Source organism: Phyllobates terribilis, unplaced genomic scaffold, assembly GCF_046119375.1.
Source record: "Phyllobates terribilis strain yellow unplaced genomic scaffold, ASM4611937v1 Scaffold_7__3_contigs__length_470593459, whole genome shotgun sequence".
In the NCBI taxonomy this organism is placed as follows: domain Eukaryota; kingdom Metazoa; phylum Chordata; class Amphibia; order Anura; family Dendrobatidae; genus Phyllobates; species Phyllobates terribilis.
This window is the reverse complement of record NW_027362767.1, coordinates 138,026,067-138,049,013: the sequence shown is the minus strand read 5'-3', so window position 1 is coordinate 138,049,013 and position 22,947 is coordinate 138,026,067. Positions and strand designations below refer to the sequence as shown.

General features: G+C 45.9%; 1 long non-coding RNA gene across 1 annotated transcript in view; it reads left to right on the top strand.

Moving 5' to 3' along the window:
• The first annotated feature begins 10,679 nt into the window (after positions 1-10,679).
• LOC141153972 (uncharacterized) overlaps positions 10,680-22,947 on the top strand; it is a 111,556-nt gene continuing 99,288 nt past the window's right edge. The window contains exon 1 of the long non-coding RNA XR_012247374.1: positions 10,680-10,789. This is a non-coding gene — a long non-coding RNA (uncharacterized lncRNA). The remainder of the gene's footprint in view (positions 10,790-22,947) is intronic.

Genomic DNA, 22,947 nt, shown 5'->3' with positions numbered 1-22,947 from the left:
GCTAGTGGAGACAGAATCCTTCCGCAATCTTATGGCGGTGGCCGTCCCTCGGTACTCGGTCCCCAGCCGACACTATTTTGCCCGGTGTGCCATCCCCGCACTACACAAGCACGTGTCCCAAAGCATCTGCCGTGCCCTCAACAACGCAGTTACTGGGAGAGTCCACCTGACAACGGACACGTGGACAAGTGCTTGTGGCCAGAGACGGTACATCTCTCTGACGGCACACTGGGTAAACATAGTGGAAGCCGGGACCCAGTCGGACCTTGGGACAGAACACGTCCTCCCCACACCGAGGATTGCGGGCCCTATGTCAGTCATAGTTGTCCCCACAGTGTATAGCTCCTGCGCATCATCCTCCTCCTCCTCCTCCTCCTCCTCATGTTCAGCCTCCATCTCAGATATCACCACATCAGTTACAAGCTGGAAGCACTGCAGTACTGCCTCCGCCAAGCGGCAACAGGCTGTGCTGAAACTCATAAGCTTAGATGATAAACCTCTCACTGCTTGTGAGTTGTGGACAGCTGTGAAAGAGCAGGCAGATCTGTGGCTGAGACCGCTGAACCTACATCCCGGCATGGTCGTGTGTGACAATGGCCGTAACCTGGTGGCGGCTCTGAGGCGAGGTTAGATCACACACGTACCATGCCTGGCTCATGTGCTTAACCTCGTGGTTCAGCGGTTTCTTAAATCGTACCCCGAGTTGCCAGATCTGCTCGTGAAAGTACGCCGCCTGTCAGCTCATTTTCGCAAGTCGGCTACAGCTTCCGCCGCCCTTGCTGTGTTGCAGCAGCGTTTGCAGCTTCCGGCACACCGACTGGTGTGTGATGTCCCCACACGTTGGAACTCTACCCTCCACATGTTGCAAAGGCTTTGTGAGCAGAAGAGAGCAGTTGTGGAGTACCAGATGCAACAAGGCCGTCGATATTCAGGTCAGACTCCACACATAAGACCTCAGGAGTGGACCTGGATGTCTGACATATGTACCATCCTGACAAACTTTGAGGAGCCACCAAGATGGTGAGTGGCGATGACGCCATCATTAGTGTCAACATCCCACTTGTCTGTCTTTTGCAACGCTCTCTGCAGAGAATTAAAGAGGAGGCATTGCAGCCAGAGTATGATGAGATGGATCAAGAAGCCGTAGTGGGCGATTACACACAGCCCAGCCTCATCTCATCCCAATGTGCATTGGGGGACAATGAGGGAGAGGAGGAGGAGGAGGAAGAACAGGAGCTGCTATCATGCGCTGTAGACGGTAGTACATGTACAAGTGTCATACCGTCGGTTCAGCGTGGGTGGCCTGAGGACAGGGGAGAGGAGGAGGAGGAGGAGAGCATGGTCAGTCGTCATCTTGGTGAGGACACGGAAATCTTGCCCGTTACCAGTCTGGCACGCATAGCTGACTTTATGTTACGCTGCCTTAACCGTGACCCTCGCGTTGTCAAAATGTTGGGTGACAGTCATTACTGGTTGGTGACACTTTTAGACCCCCGCTACAAGGAGAACTTTCACTCTCTTATTCCTGAAGTGGAGAGGTCTACAAAAATGGGGCAGTACCAGAAGGCCCTTGCTGCAGACCTTGCAAAATTCTCATCTGAACACGCTAGCGGCAGAGGTCACAGTTCGTTGCCCAACCAAGGCGTACAGGCGAAAGAGATGCAACTCCAATCCAGCAGAGGCAGGGGAACACTGTCAACGTTCTGGGACAGATTTCTGACACCCGCCCAGTTTACAGGCCCTGAGGCGCGGGGTACTCTCACAAGGAGTGGAAAGTTTCAAAAGATGGTGAGGGAGTACCATGCCGACCGTACCAGGGTCCTCCGTGATTCTTCTGTGCCTTTTAATTATTGGGTATCCAAGCTGGACACTTGGAATGAACTCGCTCTGTACGCCTTGGAGGCCTGCTCTGCCTCTAGCGTGTTATCGGAGCGTGTTTTTAGTGCCGCTGGGGGGATTATAACTGATAAGTGCACTCGCCTGTCAACTGACAATGCTGACAAACTGACCCTTAACAAAATGAACAAGGGCTGGATTGGGCCAGACTTCTCATCACCACCAAATAATAGCAGAGTAACATAAAGTCAAATCCACTGTGTTATTTCGGGAGGTGTATTCACATGCACCGCTTCACATCCACACATGGGTATACGCTTCCTCATTTCGGCTGTTTTATGTTCTTCTCCTTATCCTCAGCCTCCAACACCACTATACCACCAGGGTGCCAGCATTGCAAGTTCCTCCATCCTTATTTTTGGAAGCTTATGCTTGGAAGGCATAAGCAAATCCTATGGGAGACCCACTCCGCAATAATGGGACTTATGTTTGTAATATGCTGTACTGCATGGTTCTTGTAAGGGGCATTGCAAGTTGCTCCGTCCTAATTTTTGGAAGCTTTTGCTTGGAAGGCATAAGCAAATCCTATGGGAGACCCACTCCGCAATAATGGGACTTATGTTTGTAATATGCTGTACTGCATGGTTCTTGTAAGGGGCATTGCAAGTTGCTCCGTCCTAATTTTTGGAAGCTTTTGCTTGGAAGGCATAAGCAAATACTATGGGAGACCCACTCCGCAATAATGGGACTTATGTTTGTAATATGCTGTACTGCATGGTTCTTGTAAGGGGCATTCCAAGTTGCTCCGTCCTAATTTTTGGAAGCTTTTGCTTGGAAGGCATAAGCAAATCCTATGGGAGACCCACTCCGCAATAATGGGACTTATGTTTGTAATATGCTGTACTGCATGGCTCTTGTAAGGGGCATTGCAAGTTGCTCCGTGCTAATTTTTGCTTGGAAGGCATAAGCAAATCCTATGGGAGACCCACTCTGCAATAATGGGACTTATGTTTGTAATATGCTGTACTGCATGGTTCTTGTAAGGGGCATTGCAAGTTGCTCCGTCCTAATTTTTGGAAGCTTTTGCTTGGAAGGCATAAGCAAATACTATGGGAGACCCACTCCGCAATAATGGGACTTATGTTTGTGATATGCTGTACTGCATGACTCTTGTAAGGGGCATTGCAAGTTGCTCCGTCCTAATTTTTGGAAGCTTTTGCTTGGAAGGCATAAGCAAATCCTATGGGAGACCCACTCCGCAATAATGGGACTTATGTTTGTAATATGCTGTACTGCATGGTTCTTGTAAGGGGCATTGCAAGTTGCTCCGTCCTAATTTTTGGAAGCTTTTGCTTGGAAGGCATAAGCAAATACTATGGGAGACCCACTCCCCAATAATGGGACTTATGTTTGTAATATGCTGTACTGCATGGCTCTTGTAAGGGGCATTGCAGTTCCTCATAATTTTTGGAAAGCCTTCCATTCACTGCTTAGGCCAACAGAGCACAGGAGACCCAGTTGCTATAAATGGAAAAAAAGGTTTAGTTAAGGCCCTCTGACCTCCATGTCATTTCCAAGGGGCATTGGAGTGCCTCGAAATTTTTGGTAGGCATTGCACTCACTGTATGCCCTATAACTGTGTAGCCGAACCGCTCCTTTTGTTACAGAAACATATCCTACAAGACATATCTGGTTGACTGGCCTGATATTGATGTGAATGGTCCCTGTTCCTCCTGCTATTTCTCCTTTGCCACCACCTCATCCATCATTTATCACCTGAAGCTTTGTTTTAACGGGAGTCATAGAACTTGGATAGTAGCAGGAAAACATCCAGCAATCCTCGGAGGAGGTAGGATATGCGCCAAAACGCTGACCACCTCAGGCCTAGCCGCTACTACATACATGCGCTTGCATTCCAACAAAACAAAGCAGATGCTAACTTCTATCATCCTCATCATGCTCCTCACCTTGGCACTCTCAACTCCCCTGATGGAGAAGCCAGGGCCCACCGGAGGAGTCTGGTTGTCTGGTGGGCTCAGCCAATGCTGCCCTAAAGCAGGCCAGGCTAAGAAAAGTGTGGGAAAGGTTACCGGGAAAAATAGGGGTGGCTGGGGACCGAGTATGGACACCCGGCCGCCCCCTGGAGGCTGGGGAGCAAGCGGGGACATCTGGCCACCGGGCGGCTGGGGACTGAGTTTGGATACCAGGCCGCCGACGCAGCCATGGCGTGGTGGCCAGATTCCGCCTCCACATGCCTAAAAGGCCCAATTTAAAGTGCAAGCAAGCTAGCAGTATGGTTTTGCAGCCTGGGGGTGGGTGGGTGGCAGGCTGCATACTTGCGCATGCATTGCAAGGAATGGGAGAGGTACAATTGAACACTGCCCGGGGACAAGGACTTGAACGGGGATAGTTGCAAGTCTGCAACGACAGGTGCAGGGTGGGAGGTATCTTCGCATGTGCCATGAGCAGGGGGTTGGCATGCACACACTACAACGGAATAGGCTCTCCTTCCCACTAAATGCTCTGGGGAGGGCAAAGGTAATGTTTTGGTATATGCGCTTAATCTTATGTATAAGGCACACCAGGACAAATAGGGGCGGCTGGGGACTGAGTATGGATACCTCGCTGCCGAAGCAGCCATGAGGTAGTGGCCAGCTTCGGCCTCCTCCAAACTAAAAGGCCCCATTTCAAGTTCAAGCTAGCAGTATGGCATTGCAGTCTGGGGGTGGGTGGCAGGCTGCACACTTACACTTGCATTAAAAGAAAACAAAGCAGATGCTAACTTCTGTCATCATCATCATGCTCCTCACCTTGGCACTCTCAACTCCCCTGATGGAGAAGCCAGGGCCCACCGGAGGAGTCCGGTTCTCTGGTGGGCTCGTCCAATGCTGCCCTAAAGCAGGCCGGGCTAAGAAAAGTGTGTGGGGGGATGTGCCAAGGAGAAATAGGGGCAGCTGGGGACCGTTTATGGACACCCGGCTGCCCCCAGGCGGCTGGGAACCGTGTGTGGACACCCGGCCGCCGGGCGGCTGGGGACTGAGTATGGATTCCAGGCCGCCAACGCAGCCATGACGTGGTGGCCAGATTCCGCCCCCACATGCCTAAAAGGCCCAATTTCAAGTGCAAGCAAGCAAGCAGTATAGTATTGCAGCCTGGGGGTGGGTGGGTGGCAGGCTGCATACTTGCGCTTGTATTGCAAGGAATGGGGGAGGTACAATTGAACACTGCCCTGGGACTACAACTTGCACGGGGATAGTTGCAAGTCTGCATCTTCTGATGCGGCAAGGATCACTTATGATGGGCACACTTTTAGACAGTGACCTGGGTGTCAGAGATGCTTCCAGGGGTCTTCCCCATGCTGTTCCCATGTCTTTTCAGCACTGTATGCATGTGTCACACAGCACATGGCCAGATAAGGTTGTAAAATGTTAAAATGACATTTCCCGGTGAATGCATTTGTCACAGTTGAAAGCAATACAAAAGTGCAAAAATGCATAAAAAATGCTGCTTGTGAACATAGCCCAAGGTGTGGAGGAGTATTTTTGTTTTTGGTTATTTATTTTACCTTATACACAAGTCTTTACCCTGGAAAAGAAATTCCTTAACATATTTCGCAGGAAAAAAGTTTCAGTTTCGTTTTTGAACGTTTTATTGTGAGCCCGTAAAAGTGGCTTAATACCTCTGACCATGTTGTTGACAGCAGTGACCTGGGGGTCAGAAATGCTTCCTGGGGCGATCACCATGCTGTCCCCATGTCATTTGAGCACTGTCACTATCGTCTTGGGCATTTGTTAGGCTTTTAAAAGACTGCCGGAGGTGCCACCGCAAAAATGCTCGGGTCTCCCATAGACTAACATTGGGCTCGTTGCTTGGGTCGAGCACCCGAGTATCACGGCGAGCTCCGCCCGAGCTTCGAGCACCCGAGCATTTTAGTGCTCGATCAACACTAGTCATAATACAAATTCTAACAGTGTATTCAGTAGGACTATCAGCTGTGTATCCACCAGACTTCTGCACAACACAACTGATGGTCCCAACCCCATTTATAAGGCAAGAAATCCCACTGATTAAACCTGACAGGGCACACCTGTGAAGTGAAAACCATTTCCAGTAACTACCTCTTGAAGCTCATCAAGAGAATGCCTAGAGTGTGCAAAGCAGTCATCAAAGCAAAAGGTGGCTACTTTGAAGAACCTAGAATATAAGGCATATTTTCAGTTGTTTCACACTTTTTTGTTAAGTATATAATTCCACATGTGTTAATTCATAGTTTTGATGCCTTCAGTGTGAATGTACAATTTTCATAGTCATGAAAATACATAAAATCTTTAAATGAGAAGGTGTGTCCAAACTTTTGGTCTGTACTGTATACATATATATATACGGTATATATATATATATATATATATATATACACAGTGGGGAAAAAAAGTATTTAGTCAGCCCCCAATTGTGCAAGTTCTCCCACTTAAAAGATGAGAGAGGCCTGTAACTGACATCATAGGTCGACCTCAACTATGAGAGACAAAATGAGAAAACAAATCCTGAAAATCACATTGTCTGATATGGAAAGAAATTTTTTCAAATTTTGGTGGAAAATAAGTATTTGGTCCGTTACAAACAAGCAAGATTTCTGTCTCTCACAGACCTGTAACTTCTTCTTAAAGAGGCTCCTCTGTCCTCCATTCATTACCTGTAGTACTGGCTCCTCTGTCCTCCACTCATTACCTGTAGTACTGGCTCCTCTGTCCTCCACTCATTACCTGTAGTACTGGCTCCTCTGTCCTCCACTCATTACCTGTAGTACTGGCTCCTCTGTCCTCCACTCATTACCTGTAGTACTGGCTCCTCTGTCCTCCACTCATTACCTGTAGTACTGGCTCCTCTGTCCTCCACTCATTACCTGTAGTACTGGCACATGTTTGAACTTGTTATAAGTATAAAAGACACCTGTCCGCAACCTCAGTCACACTCCAAACTCCACTATGGTGAAGACCAAAGAGCTGTCAAAGGACACCAGAAACAAAATTGCAGCCCTGCACCAGGCTGGGAAGACTGAATCTGCAATAGGCAAGCAGCTTGGTGTGAAGAAATCAACTGTGGGAGCAATAATTAGAAAATGGAAGACATACAAGACCACTGATAATCTCCCTCGATCTGGGGCTCCACACAAGATCTCACCCAGTGGGGTCAAAATGATCTCAAGAACGGTGAGCAAAAATCCCAGAACCACACGGGGGGACCTAGTAAAATACCTGCAGAGATCTGGGACTAACGTTACACAGGCTACCATCAGTAACACACTACGCCACTAGGGACTCAGATCCTTCAGTGCCAGATGTGTCCCCCTGCTTAAGCCATTACATGTCTGGGCCCATCTGAAGTTTGCTAGAGATCATTTGGATGATCCAGAAGAGTACTGGGAGAATGTCATATGGTCAGATGAAACCAAAGTAGAACTGTTTGGTAGAAACACAACTCGTCGTGTTTGGAGGAAAAAGAATGCTGAGTTGCATCTGAAGAACACCATACCTACTGTGAAGCATGGGGGTGGCGACATCATGCTTTGGGGCTGTTTCTCTATCAAGGGACCAGGCGACTGATCCGTGTACATGAAAGAATGAATGGGGCCATGTATCGTGAGATTTTGAGTGCAGACCTCATTCCATCAGCAAAGGCATTGAAGATGAAACATGGCTGGGTCTTTCAGCATGACAATGATCCCAAGCACACCGCCCGCCAGGGCAACGAAGGAGTGGCTTCGTAAGAAGCATTTCAAGGTCCTGGAGTGGCCTAGCCAGTCTCCAGATCTAAACCCTATAGAAAACCTTTGGAGGGAGTTGAAAGTCCGTGTTGCCCAGCGACAGCCCCAAAACATCACTGCTCTAGAGGAGATCTGCATGGAGGAATGGGCCAACATACCAGAAACAGTGTGTGCCAACCTTGTGAAGACTTACAGAAAACGTTTCACCTCTGTCATTGCCAGCAAAGGATATATAACAAAGTATTGAGATGAACTTTTGTAATTGACCAAATACTTATTTTCCACCAAAATTTGAAAAAAATTTCTTTCCAAATCAAAGAATGTGATTTTCAGGATTTGTTTTCTCATTTTGTCTCTCATAGTTGAGGTCGACCTATGATGTCAATTACAGGCCTCTCTCATCTTTTTAAGTGGGAGAACTTGCACAATTGGTGGCTGACTAAATACTTTTTTCCCCCACTGTGTATATATATATATATATATATATATATATATTTATAAAATAATATAATTTAATACTATGTAGTTGATGCGCCCCCTGGGGTCATGGGGTACTCGGTGCCGGGCCAATCGGTGCTGGGGATGTCACAGTGGAAGTGACCTGGTCGTTGACCCAGGGCGGTCAAATAATTAAAGGGGAAGTGAAAGGGGAATAAAGTTTTTAGAGATAATGTTCGTGACGTCACCTGTGGTATGCGGCTATATGGGGCCACCGCTGCGGTGCAGATCCTCTGGAGCTGATGGTGACGCAGCAGAGTTGGTTCAGCTCTCCACAGGCAGAGCTTAGCTCCAGGGCAGTATATGAAGAATTGTGGATGTAGATGTTGTTGGTGCGGTGTAATGCAGATGATGGCGCAGCAATTATTCAAGGACACAGTGGGGTGCAGTCTTCAGGTTTTACTCACAGTTGTTAAGTTTTTCAGGTTACAGTCACCGGTGTGCGACCACCCACGTCGTCCTGTGTCCTCCGGGGTAGTGATCCAGCAAACTGTCAGGTATCTCAGGAGCACTTGGACAGGACCCCGTTCTATGTACCTTTACCGGTCGTCTCACTGCGCTGGCTCTTGACTTGTCCTCCTGCCCTGCGCCTCACAATCAGTGACCCAAGCCAGTGACCTCGGGCCTTGTCGGGCGACTTCTCTCAGTCCCCTGGACCCTATGTGGCCAAATTTTCAGCGATGTAATTGTGGATTTTGACTGCAACACCTTAAAAATGCTGCAGCTTCCGGTTGGCTAGCTGAGCCTGGTTGTTCTCCACTAGTCTGGGGCCATCCCCTTCTGCGGCTTGATCCCTCCACGTCAGCGTGATTTTGGGCGTACGGGTGGCATCCGCACTCGCCGTGCCCCTGGGATCCCTTCTGTCTCCCTGGAGCCCTCCTCACTGCTCCTCTCTTCTTTCCTCACTTTCCTCCTCCTGGGCCTCTCTCACTAGGCCCCACTCCTCTCTCTCCACTGAACTCCTGCTCCAAGCACTGGAGCCAGGAGAATGAACCCTTCTCCACTGCTCTCCTGAGCAGGACTCCCCTCTCCACTCTTTCTAGATATTTCTCCCTGTCTTTTATACTCTTTCTGTCTGTGCTCCCCTGATCTACTTCCTCCACCCACCTCCTCTACCTAGTTCCACCCTCCAGCTAGGGACCAGGGACTGTGCTCTCCCTTGTGAGCAATCTCGCCCTTCCCTCCTGAAGTGGAGTGTGTTGGATGTGGGTGTGTGGGTCCCGGGTAGTACTCCGTCCTTACCTGAGAGTGGGGTACCACACCTCTGGGTGAGATGCAGCACCTCTGTGGCTACTGGACCCGCAGGGGCGCCACATAATAATGGGACAGCACTGTACATACCAACAGAGGGCGTGCCCCCAGTAACGCGCACGCTGATGTCAGCTGCCGGCCTCTGATTATGGAGTGTACCCTATATATAATGTTCATGGCTTCAGAAAGACTCACAGTTTGAAGAGAGGAAATGTTGCACATACATGGCGGAATAAAGATCAGTTTTTTCACTATCATACGTCTGGAGTGCTGCCATTTTATTGCCGTATATGACTATAAATAAATATGTATCTATATCCATCTCGATACATATGGTTATATTTTTTATATGTAAAACAATAACTGCATACAAGCGTCATATGCGTCATATATTATACAAACTCGACCAATCCATCAGCAGGATCTATTGTAAAACTTGCACACTTCTTCGGCCGGTATTCAGACTCAAGTATCTTGGATGTATGTGGCACTTAATACAATGCGACTATTTCATGACCGGCTGAATTACTTTGCATGACCCTGATCCGATTCCCATGGAGTCCTGTGAATCTCATTATTCAGCTCTACATTACACTATTATATATGATGCTGGTTGCACAGTGATTTGGTCATGGCGCAGGTTGTGCAGCACAATCACTGTAAGCTGCTGCTACATGACTTAGTGGCAGAAATAAAGTGAATAGGGTCACATTATGTCCCCTACGTCCCGCAACAAGCAGATTAAAAAATCAGAACTTGTCCCATCACCGCAGGGTCCGCAATGTGACCCTACTCGCCGGCATCGCGTTACCATGTAGCAGCGGCATAGAACGAAGTTTGGCAGCTTGACCTGTGTTGAGACCAAACATGGTGTAGCCCCAGCATAGGCCAGTCTGTGTGTGTAGGGTAATGTCACTGCCGTGCGACGTCCATGCCTCGCACGCCAACCTCAGCTGCTGGTCTCTTGGCGGCGGTCTGTTTTGCAGTGCAGGGACCCAACGTGTCTCTGCGCCGTAACACACTTCAGCTGATTGTGCATCCGCGTGCATATCCAACTGAAGTAGGCAATGGCGTCAGTATGGGCCCAGTCACACTTTCTGCAACTGCAAACATTATACCCCTGGGGACATGTGATGACTATCACCATTGTGGATGTGGTGTGAGATGTAGTGATCGGCGCTGCACTGCCACAGATGAAGGCACAGGATCACTGCTCAGTCAGCGCCAATGCTGGAATGAATGCGGTCAGTGATGGAGCAGATTACTAACAGCCAATGCTGTGTATGGGGCGGGAAGAAGGCAGTGCTGCACAATTGAGCCAGACAGTGCCAGTTCTGGTTGTGAGATTAGAAAAAAGGGCACAGGGAGTTTCCCAGTCTGGAGAGCAGCATGTGAACAAAAGGGGCCAGGAAATGAAGTGAAATTAAAGAGGAACGAAAGGTAGAGTCCAATACAATTTATTGAGTTGTCATACATAAAGAAAAAATAAAATTTGTTGGACGGCCTTGGTTTGCTGTCGAGGTGGTAGAAGATTGTTGTTGCTGCTGAGTTTGTAAAAGGTTGTTGTTGTTGTTGTTGCTGCTGAGGTGGTAAAAGGTGGTTGTTGTTGCTGCCAAGAATGTTGTTGTTGCTGCTGAGGTGGTAAAATGTGGTTGCTGCTGCTGCCAAGGTGGTAAAAGGTGGTTGTTGTTGCTGCCGAGGTAGAAAAAGGTGGTTGTTGCTGCTGCCGAGGTGGTAAAAGGGTGTTGTCGTTGCTGCCAAGATGGTAAAAGGTGGTTGTTGTTGATGCCGAGGTGGTGAAAGGTGGTTGTTGCTGCTGCCAAGGTGGTAAAAGGCGGTTGTTGTTGCTGCCAAGGTGGTAAAAGACGATTGTTGTTGCTGCCAAGGTGGTAGAAGGTGGTTGTTTTTGTTGCTGCCGAGGTGGTAAAAGGTGGTTGTTGCTGCTGTCAAGGTGGTTGTTGTTGCTGCCCAGGTGGTAAAAAGTGGTTGTTGTTGCTGAGGTGGTAAAATGTGGTTGTTGTTGCTGCCGAGGTGTTAAAACGTGGTTGTTGTTGCCGAGGTGGTAAAAGGTGGTTGTCATTGCTGCCGAGGTGGTAAAAGGTGGTTGTCATTGCTGCCGAGGTGGTAAAAAGTGGTTGTCGTTGCTGCCGAGGTGGTAAAAGGTGGTTGTTGCTGCTGCTGAGGTGGTAAAAGGTGGTTGTCGTTGCTGCCGAGGTGGTAAAAGGTGGTTGTTGCTGCTGCTGAGGTGGTAAAAGGTGGTTGTCATTGCTGCCGAGGTTGGTAAAGGGTGGTTGTCTTTGCTGCCGAGGTTGTAAAAGGTGGTTGTTGGTGCTGCCGAGGTGGTAAAAGGTGATTTTTGTTGTTGCCGAGGTGGTAAAAGGTGGTTGTCATTGCTGCCGAGGTGGTAAAAGGTGGTTGTTGTTGCTGCCAAGGTGGTAAAAGGTGGTTGTTGTTGCTGCCGAGGTGGTAAAAGGTGGTTGTTGTTGCTGCCAAGGTGGTAAGTGGCATTTTACTATATAGAGTGGAGATATAACAAACAATATTGTTAAAACGCTTTTCAGTCACAAGATATTGATGAGCTATCCTAAGGACCTACAGTATATCACAAAAGTGAGTACACCCCTAAGTGTAAATGACCAAATTGTGCTCAATTAGGCATTTTCCCTCCCCAGTGTCATGTGGCTCATTAGGCTATGTGCCCACGATGCAGAAATGCTGCATATTTTTTATGCTTCTCCCCGGCAGGAAAAAAGCATGCGGTTTTTACATGCGTTTTTCTCGCCAGGTAGAAGCGTTTCTCAAGTGTTCTTCACATGCATTTCTGCATGCGGGTGATCAAGCGCTTTTCCAAGTGATTTTAACATCACTTGGAAAAGTGCTTGACAACTTGTTCACACTATATAGACCTGAGGGTGGAAATATTACAGGATGACGGTGAGACCTGGGGGTGACATGTACAGAAAGGATCTTGTATACTCACTGTTTTAGAAATTGAAACAAAAGAAACAAGAGAAGAAGCATCGAAGCCTAAAAAATAGAAACAAGGTAACATGATTGTTAAGAAAACATCCTTCGTTTCCAGAGATCCCATGATATTGGGTGCAAAAAATAAATGGCCGCTGTCTGTGCAGTCAGGTATATAAGATGTGTGAGTGGTGACAATAAATGGCCGCTGTCTGTGCAGTCAGGTATATAAGATGTGTGAGTGTTGATAATAAATGGCCGCTGTCTGTACAGTCAGGTATATAAGATGTGTGAGTGGTGACAATAAATGGCCGCTGTCTGTGCAGTCAGGTATATAAGATGTGTGAGCGGTGATAATAAATGGCCGCTGTCTGTACAGTCAGGTATATAAGATGTGTGAGCGGTGACAATAAATGGCCGCTGTCTGTACAGTCAGGTATATAAGATGTGTGAGTGGTGATAATAAATGGCGGCTGCCTGTACAGTCAGGTATATAAGATGTGTGAGTGGTGACAATAAATGGCTGCTGTCTGTACAGTCAGGTATATAAGATATGTGAGCGGTGATAATAAATGGCCGCTGTCTGTGCAGTCAGGTATATAAGATGTGTGAGTGGTGACAATAAATGGCCGCTGTCTGTGCAGTCAGGTATATAAGATGTGTGAGCGGTGACAATAAATGGCCGCTGTCTGTACAGTCAGGTATATAAGATGTGTGAGTGGTGACAATAAATGGCCGCTGTCTGTACAGTCAGGTATATAAGATGTGTGAGCGGTGACAATAAATGGCCGCTGTCTGTGCAGTCAGGTATATAAGATGGGTGAGTGGTGATAATAAATGGCCGCTGTCTGTGCAGTCAGGTATATAAGATGTGTGAGTGGTGACAATAAATGGCCGCTGTCTGTACAGTCAGGTATATAAGATGTGTGAGCGGTGACAATAAATGGCCGCTGTCTGTGCAGTCAGGTATATAAGATGGGTGAGTGGTGATAATAAATGGCCGCTGTCTGTGCAGTCAGGTATATAAGATGTGTGAGTGGTGACAATAAATGGCCGCTGTCTGTACAGTCAGGTATATAAGATGTGTGAGTGGTGATAATAAATGGCGGCTGTCTGTACAGTCAGGTATATAAGATGTGTGAGTGGTGATAATAAATGGCCGCTGTCTGTACAGTCAGGTATATAAGATGTGTGAGTGGTGATAATAAATGGCCGCTGTCTGTACAGTCAGGTATATAAGATGTGTGAGTGGTGACAATAAATGGCCGCTGTCTGTACAGTCAGGTATATAAGATGTGTGAGTGGTGATAATAAATGGCGGCTGTCTGTACAGTCAGGTATATAAGATGTGTGAGTGGTGATAATAAATGGCCGCTGTCTGTACAGTCAGGTATATAAGATGTGTGAGTGGTGATAATAAATGGCCGCTGTCTGTACAGTCAGGTATATAAGATGTGTGAGTGGTGACAATAAATGGCCGCTGTCTGTACAGTCAGGTATATAAGATGTGTGAGTGGTGATAATAAATGGCGGCTGTCTGTACAGTCAGGTATATAAGATGTGTGAGTGGTGACAATAAATGGCCGCTGTCTGTGCAGTCAGGTATATAAGATGTGTGAGTGGTGATAATAAATGGCTGCTGTCTGTACAGTCAGGTATATAAGATGTGTGAGTGGTGATAATAAATGGCTGCTGTCTGTACAGTCAGGTATATAAGATGTGTGAGTGGTGACAATAAATGGCCGCTGTCTGTACAGTCAGGTATATAAGATGTGTGAGTGGTGACAATAAATGGCCGCTGTCTGTGCAGTCAGGTATATAAGATGTGTGAGTGGTGACAATAAATGGACGCTGTCTGTGCAGTCAGGTATATAAGATGGGTGAGTGGTGACAATAAATGGCCGCTGTCTGTGCAGTCAGGTATATAAGATGTGTGAGTGGTGATAATAAATGGCCGCTGTCTGTGCAGTCAGGTATATAAGATGTGTGAGTGGTGACAATAAATGGCCGCTGTCTGTGCAGTCAGGTATATAAGATGTGTGAGTGGTGACAATAAATGGCCGCTGTCTGTGCAGTCAGGTATATAAGATGTGTGAGTGGTGACAATAAATGGCCGCTGTCTGTGCAGTCAGGTATATAAGATGTGTGAGTGGTGACAATAAATGGCCGCTGTCTGTGCAGTCAGGTATATAAGATGTGTGAGTGGTGATAATAAATGGCCGCTGTCTGTGCAGTCAGGTATATAAGATGTGTGAGTGGTGACAATAAATGGCCGCTGTCTGTACAGTCAGGTATATATGATGTGTGAGTGGTGACAATAAATGGCCGCTGTCTGTACAGTCAGGTATATAAGATGTGTGAGTGGTGATAATAAATGGCCGCTGTCTGTGCAGTCAGGTATATAAGATGTGTGAGCGGTGATAATAAATGGCCGCTGTCTGTACAGCCAGGTATATAAGATGTGTGAGTGGTGACAATAAATGGCCGCTGTCTGTACAGTCAGGTATATAAGATGTGTGAGTGGTGACAATAAATGGCCGCTGTCTGTACAGTCAGGTATATAAGATGTGTGAGTGGTGATAATAAATGGCCGCTGTCTGTACAGTCAGGTATATACGATGGTCAGGAATCATCTCTATCATTATCCCATGTAGAAGGTTCGCTCAGTAATCTCTGCTCTTACCTGCTGATGATGGTGGTCTTCTTCTTCTTCATCCTGTTGATGTTGGTGGTCTTCTCCCTACAGTACATGAAACCTATATCATCTCATGTAAATGTGCAGTAATGGGGGATTAGGATCTGTAAAGGTTCGTTCTCAGGACGCGACAGACAGAGGAAATTCCCCAGCTTCTCACTCCAACCCAAATACTTTCTTAGCAAAATTTGTCCATTTCCTCCATCACAGATAAAGGGCTCTCCAGGAGTAAAATGACCGCTCGTTAGGATCTGCCCCCAATACGAGGGAAGCAGATGTCTGGATCCAGATGGAGACCCCCCTGATTAGTGGACCCTGACTGTTACCTGGTAGCGGCTGTGCAGATCGGGGGCTGCAGGGTCTACAATTTAATAGAATACATTAATGCCGGGTTCATATGTCTGTGGAGCGCGGTCCGAGTACAGACCCCGATCACTGACCGCCCAAACCTGACCGCCCCATAAGCCAACAGGAGACTGTGAGACAACGACATTATCGGGATTTGTATAATTGGACCAAAACGGAGAAAATGGTGTAAAATAATAAAAGATCCATTGTCACATGATAAATCCTGTGCTGCAGCAATGAAGTTAGCGACTCATGTGACCGCTGCAGCCAATCGCTGTCCTTGTGCCATTTCCCATTTTTGGACAATTTTTTTTATATATTGGAAAACCTCATAAATGTGATTGATATGAGTTATGGGAGGGATGAGAATAAGTGATGTTGCAGCTACGTTCCATTTCTCTTATAGGAGCACATCTATAGCTTCTATTAACAGTGAATATCTGCACTTACAGAACTGCGATCTTCTCATCCTCCATCATTTGTTCTGGGGTCTCCTCCCTATAGGACATGAAACAGAGATCATCCTATGAGCTAGGCGAGAGCAATAAATGGCTACAAATACTGTCCTCCACCAGCGGGTCACAGAAAACACAACCTTGTATAATACAGTGGGTACGGAAAGTATTCACACCCCTTTACATTTTTCACATTTGTTTCATTACAGCCATTTGGTAAATTCTAAAAAGTTCATTTTTTTCTCATTAAAGTACACGCTGCACTCCATCTTGACTGAAACAGAAATGTAGAAATTTTTGCAAATTTATTAAAAAAGAAAAACTGAAATATCACATGGTCATAAGTATTCAGACCCTTTTCTCAGACACTCATATCTAAGTCACATGCTGTCCATTTCCTTGTGATCCTCCTTGAGATGGTTCTACTCCTTCATTGGAGTCCAGCTGTGTTTAAGTAAACTGATAGGACTTGATTTGGAAAGGCACATGTGGCGCCCCTGCGGGTTCAGTCGCCACAGAGGTACTGCATCTCACCCAGAGGTGTGGTATCCCACTCTCAGGTAAGGATAGAGTGCTGCCCAGGACCCACCTGCATCCAACACATCCACTTCAGTAGGGCAGGGCGAGATTGCTCCTAAGGGAGAGCACAGTCCACAGTCACGAAGTGAGGGGGAATCATGTAGTGGGTGTGGGTGGATGACGTAGTTCAGGGGAGCACTTGTGAAGGAGGTGTATAAAAGAGAGAACCATCTTGAGAGAGAGTGTTCAGTCAGAGGAGGAAAGTGTGTGGAGCAGAGGCTCTGCAGGAGTTCTGCTCCGGAGGCGGGCCTAGTGAGAGGCCCAGGACTGAGAGAGGAGAGGGAGCAGGAGAAAGGCTCCAGGACCAAAAGGGATCCCAGGGGTACGGGAAGTGCTGGAGGCCACCCATATGCCCGAATCTGCCAGGCAGTGGAGGGATCGAGCCGCAGAGGGGACCGGCCCCTAAACTAGTGGAGAACTACAAGGCTCAGCTAGGAACCGGAGGCTGCTGTACTTGCAAGGTGCAGTAGCCGAAACCGCAAAAATATTGCCGAGAAAAGGTGGCAACAGAGGGTCCAGGGGACTGCAGGTCACCCGACAAGACCTGAGGTTACCGGATTGGGACACTGATTGCGAGGCGCAGGGCAGGAGGGCGAGAGCCAGCGCAGGAAGACGACTGAGGAAGGCACATAGAAAGGGGTCCTGTCAGGCACTCTTGAACTACCTGGGGGATTGCTGAACCCCTGCTTGGTGAACGCAGCACGTTGCAGTCCGGAACCTGTAACCTGAGGAACTTAATAACTGTGAGTAAACTTGGAAGACTGCACCCCACTGTCTCTGTGGTTATTATCTGCGCCATCACCTCCTGCACTACAACACCCAGCACAACCTATAACATCTACACTGCCCTGGAGCTAAGCTCTACCTGTGGAGAGCCACACCATCCCTGCTGCAGTAACATCAGCTCCAGAGGACCTGCTCCGCAGCGGCGGCTCCCTTAGCCGCATACCACAGGTGGCGTCACGAACTATATATAAAAACTTTATCAATCCCCTGTAAATAACCCCTTTTGATTGACCGCCCTGGGTCACGGACCGGGTCACCGCCACTGTGACATCTCCCCTAACAACGACCGGCCCGGCACCAAGTACCCCACGGCCCAGGGGGCACGTCACACACACCTGTCTATATAAGACCTCACAGCTCACAGTGCATGGCAGACCAAATGAGAATCATGAGCTCAAAGGAACTGCCCAAGGAGCTCAGAGACAGAATTGTGGCAAGGCACAGATCTGGCCAAGGTTACAAAAGAATTTCTGCATTACTCGAGGTTCCTAAGAGCACAGTGGCCTCCATAATCCTTAAATGGAAGAAGTTTGGGAACACCAGAAGTCTTCCTAGACCTGGCTGTCCAGCCAAACTGAGCAATCGTGGGAGAAGAGCCTTGGTGAGAGAGGTAAAGAAGAACCCCAAGATCACTGTGGCTGAGCTCCAGAGATGCAGTAGGGAGATGGGAGAAAATATCTGTCCACCAACGTTCACCATCCAACCTGACGGAGCTGGAGAGGATCTGTAAGGAAGAATGGCAGAGGCTCCCCAAATCCAGGAGTGAAAAACTTGTGGCATCATTCCCATGAAGACTCATGGCTGTACTAGCTCAAAAGGTGCTTCTACTCAATACTGAGCAAAGGGTCTGAATCCTTGTGACCATGTGATATTTCAGTTTTTCTTTTTTAATAAATTTGCAAAAATTTCTACATTTCTGTTTTTTGCAGTCAAGATGGGGTGCAGCGTGTACTTTAATGAGGAAAAAATGAACTTTTTAGAATTTACTAAATGGCTGCAATGAAACAAAGAGTGAAAAATGTAAAAGGGTCTGAATACTTTTCGTACCCACTGTACATCAGGCGGGTCAGATAGTATTATATTCCCAGAAATAACATACGTACTCGATGGATCCAAGGGTCGGACGCCAGAGAGGCTTTGGAAACCTATCAGGAATGAAAGTCGGTGGAGTGCTCCTGATTTTGTGGATCCATCTTTAGTAAAAGTGAAGAAAAGAAAAGTAGTAACAAAGATTTCACAACAGCGAATGTATCACAGCGACCTCAGAGCCACAATGATCCGACAAAGGTGACATATCGGGGCGATCGCACCACTCAGGGTGTACTGTGACTGCAGGGGGCGCCACTCTCTAATGACAACTATCAGTGTAGACAGGAATATAGTGTGTGCAGACGGGTTTTATATCATCTCTACCTGAGATAAAAGCACTTACAGAGATTCCTCCATGATCTTCAGTTCTTTCTTTTCCTTTTCTATTTTTTCTGCTAATAGTTCCCATCTGTGGTACATGGAACATATATCATCATCATCATCATATGTAAATGTAGAAATAGCAGCAATATGAAGATCATTAGGAACAAATTCCGCCCCTTCGCCTCCATCCACAATACTTTGCCAACATTTTCCATCTAGATCACACAAATGATGCAATTTGGTTTATGTGGAGTCAACACTAGAGGGCGCTCACTGTATAGGGACAGAAGAAACGTAGAATGCTGGCGGCATAAAAAGACCTCATGGTCCATCTGCCCGAATTATGTGCTTTTCATATACGTCTATCCCAGACTTATTTAATGATATAATGAGCGGGGAATTTTCCATTTTTGAGCCTTCATTTTTCCTTCACTTTTACTCCCCGTCTTCCAGGAGCCGTGTCCTTATATTTTTTGGTCTCCATAGTCATTTGAGAACTTGATTTTTTGCGGATCGAGTTGTAGTCTTGAATTACACCAATCACTTTACCATATAATGTACTGAAAACGGGAAAAAATTCCAAAAGTGGCAAAATGGTGAAAAAAAAGTAACTTATTCCAGCATTCATTATTTGGTAAAATGGCCTGACGATATTATTCTTTAGGGCGGTATTATCCTTTAGGTCGTTATTACTCTTTAGGGTGGTATTACCCTTTAGGGCGGTATTATTCTGTAGGGCGGTATTACTCTTTAGGGTGGTATTACTCTTTAGGGCGGTATTATTCTTTAGGTCGGTATTATTCTTTAGGGCAGTATTACTGTTTAGGGTGGTATTACTCTTTAGGGCGGTATTATTCTTTAGGGCGATATTATTCTTTAGGTCGGTATTACTCTTTAGGGCGGTATTATTCTTTAGGGCGGTATTATTCTTTAGGGCAGTATTACTCTTTAGGGCGGTATTATTCTTTAGAGCGGTATTACTCTTAAGGGCGGTATTACTCTTTAGGGCAGTATTACTCTTTAGGGCGATATTATTCTTTATGGCGGTATTACTCTTTAGGGCGGTATTATTCTTTAGAGTGGCATTATTCTTTAGGGCGGTATTACTCTTTAGGGCGGTATTATTCTTTAGGGCGGTGTTACTCTTTAGGGCGGTATTATTCTTTAGAGCGGTCTTACTCTTTAGGGCGGTATTATTCTTTAGGGTGGTATTACTCTTTAGGGAAGTATTACTCTTTAGGGCAGTATTACTCTTTAGGGCGGTATTATTCTTTATGGCTGTATTACTCTTTAGGGCGGTATTACTCTTTAGGGCGGTATTATTCTTTAGAGTGGCATTATTCTTTAGGGCGGTATTGCTCTTTAGGGCGGTATTATTTTGTAGGGCGGTATTACTCTTTAGGGCGGTATTATTCTGTAGGGCGGTATTACTCTTTAGGGCGGTATTACTCTTTAGGGCGGTATTATTCTTTAGGGCGGTATTATTCTTTAGGGCAGTATTACTGTTTAGGGCGGTATTACTCTTTAGGGCGGTATTACTCTTTAGGGCGGTATTATTCTTTAGGGTGGTATTACTCTTTAGGGCGGTATTATTCTTTAGGGTGGTATTACTCTTTAGGGCAGTATTACTCTTTAGGACAGTATTATTCTTTAGGGTGGTATTACTCTTTAGGGAAGTATTGCTCTTTAGAGCGGTATTACTCTTTAGAGTGGCATTATTCTTTAGGGCGGTATTATTCTTTAGGGCAGTATTACTCTTTAGGGCGGTATTATTCTTTAGAGCGGTATTACTCTTAAGGGCGGTATTACTCTTTAGGGCAGTATTACTCTTTAGGGCGATATTATTCTTTATGGAGGTATTACTCTTTAGGGCGGTATTACTCTTTAGGGCGGTATTATTTTTTAGAGTGGCAGTATTCTTTAGGGCGGTGTTACTCTTTAGGGCGGTATTATTCTTTAGAGCGGTATTACTCTTTAGGGCGGTATTATTCTTTAGGGTGGTATTACTCTTTAGGGCGGTATTACTCTTTAGGGCGGTATTATTCTTTAGAGTGGCATTATTCTTTAGGGCGGTATTATTTTGTAGGGCGGCATTACTCTTTAGGGCGGTATTACTCTTTAGGGCGGTATTATTCTGTAGGGCGGTATTACTCTTTAGGGCGGTATTACTCTTTAGGGCGGTATTATTCTGTAGGGCGGTATTACTCTTTAGGGCGGTATTACTCTTTAGAGTGGCATTATTCTTTAGGGCGGTATTACTCTTTAGGGCGATATTACTCTGTAGGGCGGTATTACTCTTTAGGGCAGTATTACTCTTTAGGGCGGTATTATTCTGTAGGGCGGTATTACTCTTTAGGGCGTTATTATTCTGTAGGGCGGTATTATTCTGTAGGGTGGTATTACTCTGTAGGATGGTATTATTCTGTAGGGCGGTATTACTGTGTAGGGCGATATTACTCTTTAGGGCGGTATTATTCTTTAGGGCGGTATTATTCTGTAAGCCGGTATTATTTTTTAGGGTGGTTTTACTCTTTAAGGCGGTATTATTTTTTAGGGCATTTTTATTCTTTAGGGTGGTATTATTCTTTAGGGCGATATTACTCTTTAGGGTGGTATTACTCTTTAGGGCGGTATTATTCTGTAGGACTGTATTATTCTGTAGGGTGGTATTACTCTTTAGGGTGGTATTACTCTGTAGGGTGGTATTATTCTGTAGGGCGGTATTATTCTTTAGGGTGGTATTACTCTTTAGGGCGGTATTATTCTGTAGGGCAGAATTACTCTGTAGGTTGGTATTATTCTGTAGGGCGGTATCACTCTGTAGGGCGATATTACTCTTTAGGGCGGTATTATTATTTAGGGCAGTATTATTCTGTAAGCCGGTAATATTCTTTAGAGCGGTATGACTCTTTAGGGCAGTATTATTCTGTAGGGCGGTATTACTTTGTAGGGCGGTATTATTCTGTAGGGCGGTATTACTCTGTAGGGTGGTATTATTCTGTAGGGTGGTATTACTCTGTAGGGCGGTATTATTTTGTAGGGCGGTATTCCTCTGTAGGGTGATATTACACTTTAGGGCTGTATTATTCTTTAGGACGGTATTATTCTGTAAGCCGGTATCATTCTTTAGGGCGTTATTACTCTTTAGGGCAGTATTATTTTTTAGGGCGGTATTACTCTGTAGGGTGGTATTATTCTTTAGGGTGTTATTACTCTTTAGGGTGGTATTATTCTGTAGGGCGATATTACTCTTTAGGGTGGTATTACTCTTTAGGGCGGTATTATCCTGTAAGGCTGCATTATTCTGTAGGCTGGTATTACTCTCTAGGGCGGTATTATTCTGAAGGGTGACATTATTCTTTAGGGTGATATTATTCTTTAGGTCGGTATTACTCTTTAGGGCGGTATTATTCTCTAGGGCAGTATTACTCTTTAAGGTGGTATTACTCTTTAGGGCAGTATTACTCTTTAGGGCGGTATTATTCTTTAGGGCAGTATTATTCTTTAGAGCGGTATTACTCTTTAGGGCGGTATTTTTCTTTAGGGCAGTATTATTCTTTAGGGCGGCATTACTCTTTAGGGTGGTATTATTCTTTAGGGTGGTATTATTCTTTAGAGTGGCATTATTCTGTAAGGCGGTATTACTTTTTAGGGCGGTATTACTCTTTAGGGCAGTATTACTCTTTAGGGCGGTATTATTCTTTAGAGTGGTATTACTCTTTAGGGAAGTATTACTCTTTAGAGCGGTATTAATCTTTAGAGAGGCATTATTCTTTAGGGTGGTATTATTCTTTAGGGCAGTATTACTCTTTAGGGCGGTATTATTCTTTAGAGCGGTATTACTCTTTAGGGCGGAATTACTCTTTAGGGCAGTATTACTTTTTAGGGCGGTATTATTCTTTAGAGTGGCATTATTCTGTACGGCGGTATTACTCTTTAGAGCGGTATTATTCTTTAGCGCGGTATTACTCTTTAGAGCGGTATTATTCTTTAGAGCGGTATTATTCTTTAGAGCGGTATTACTCTTTAGAGTGGCATTATTCTTTAGGGCGGTATTATTCTTTAGGGCGGTATTATTCTTTATGGCGGTATTACTCTTTAGGGCGGTATTACTCTTTAGGGCGGTATTATTCTTTAGAGCGGTATTACTCTTTATGGCGGTATTACTTTTTAGGGCGGTATTATTCTTTAGAGAGGTATTATTCTTTAGAGTGGCATTATTCTGTAGGGCGGTATTACTCTTTAGTGCGGTATTATTCTGTAGGGCGGTATTACTCTTTAGGGCGGTTAGAATACGGTGACAGTAAACTTGTAAGGGTTTATTTTAGGATTTAGTGGTTAATAATAATGTAAATCTT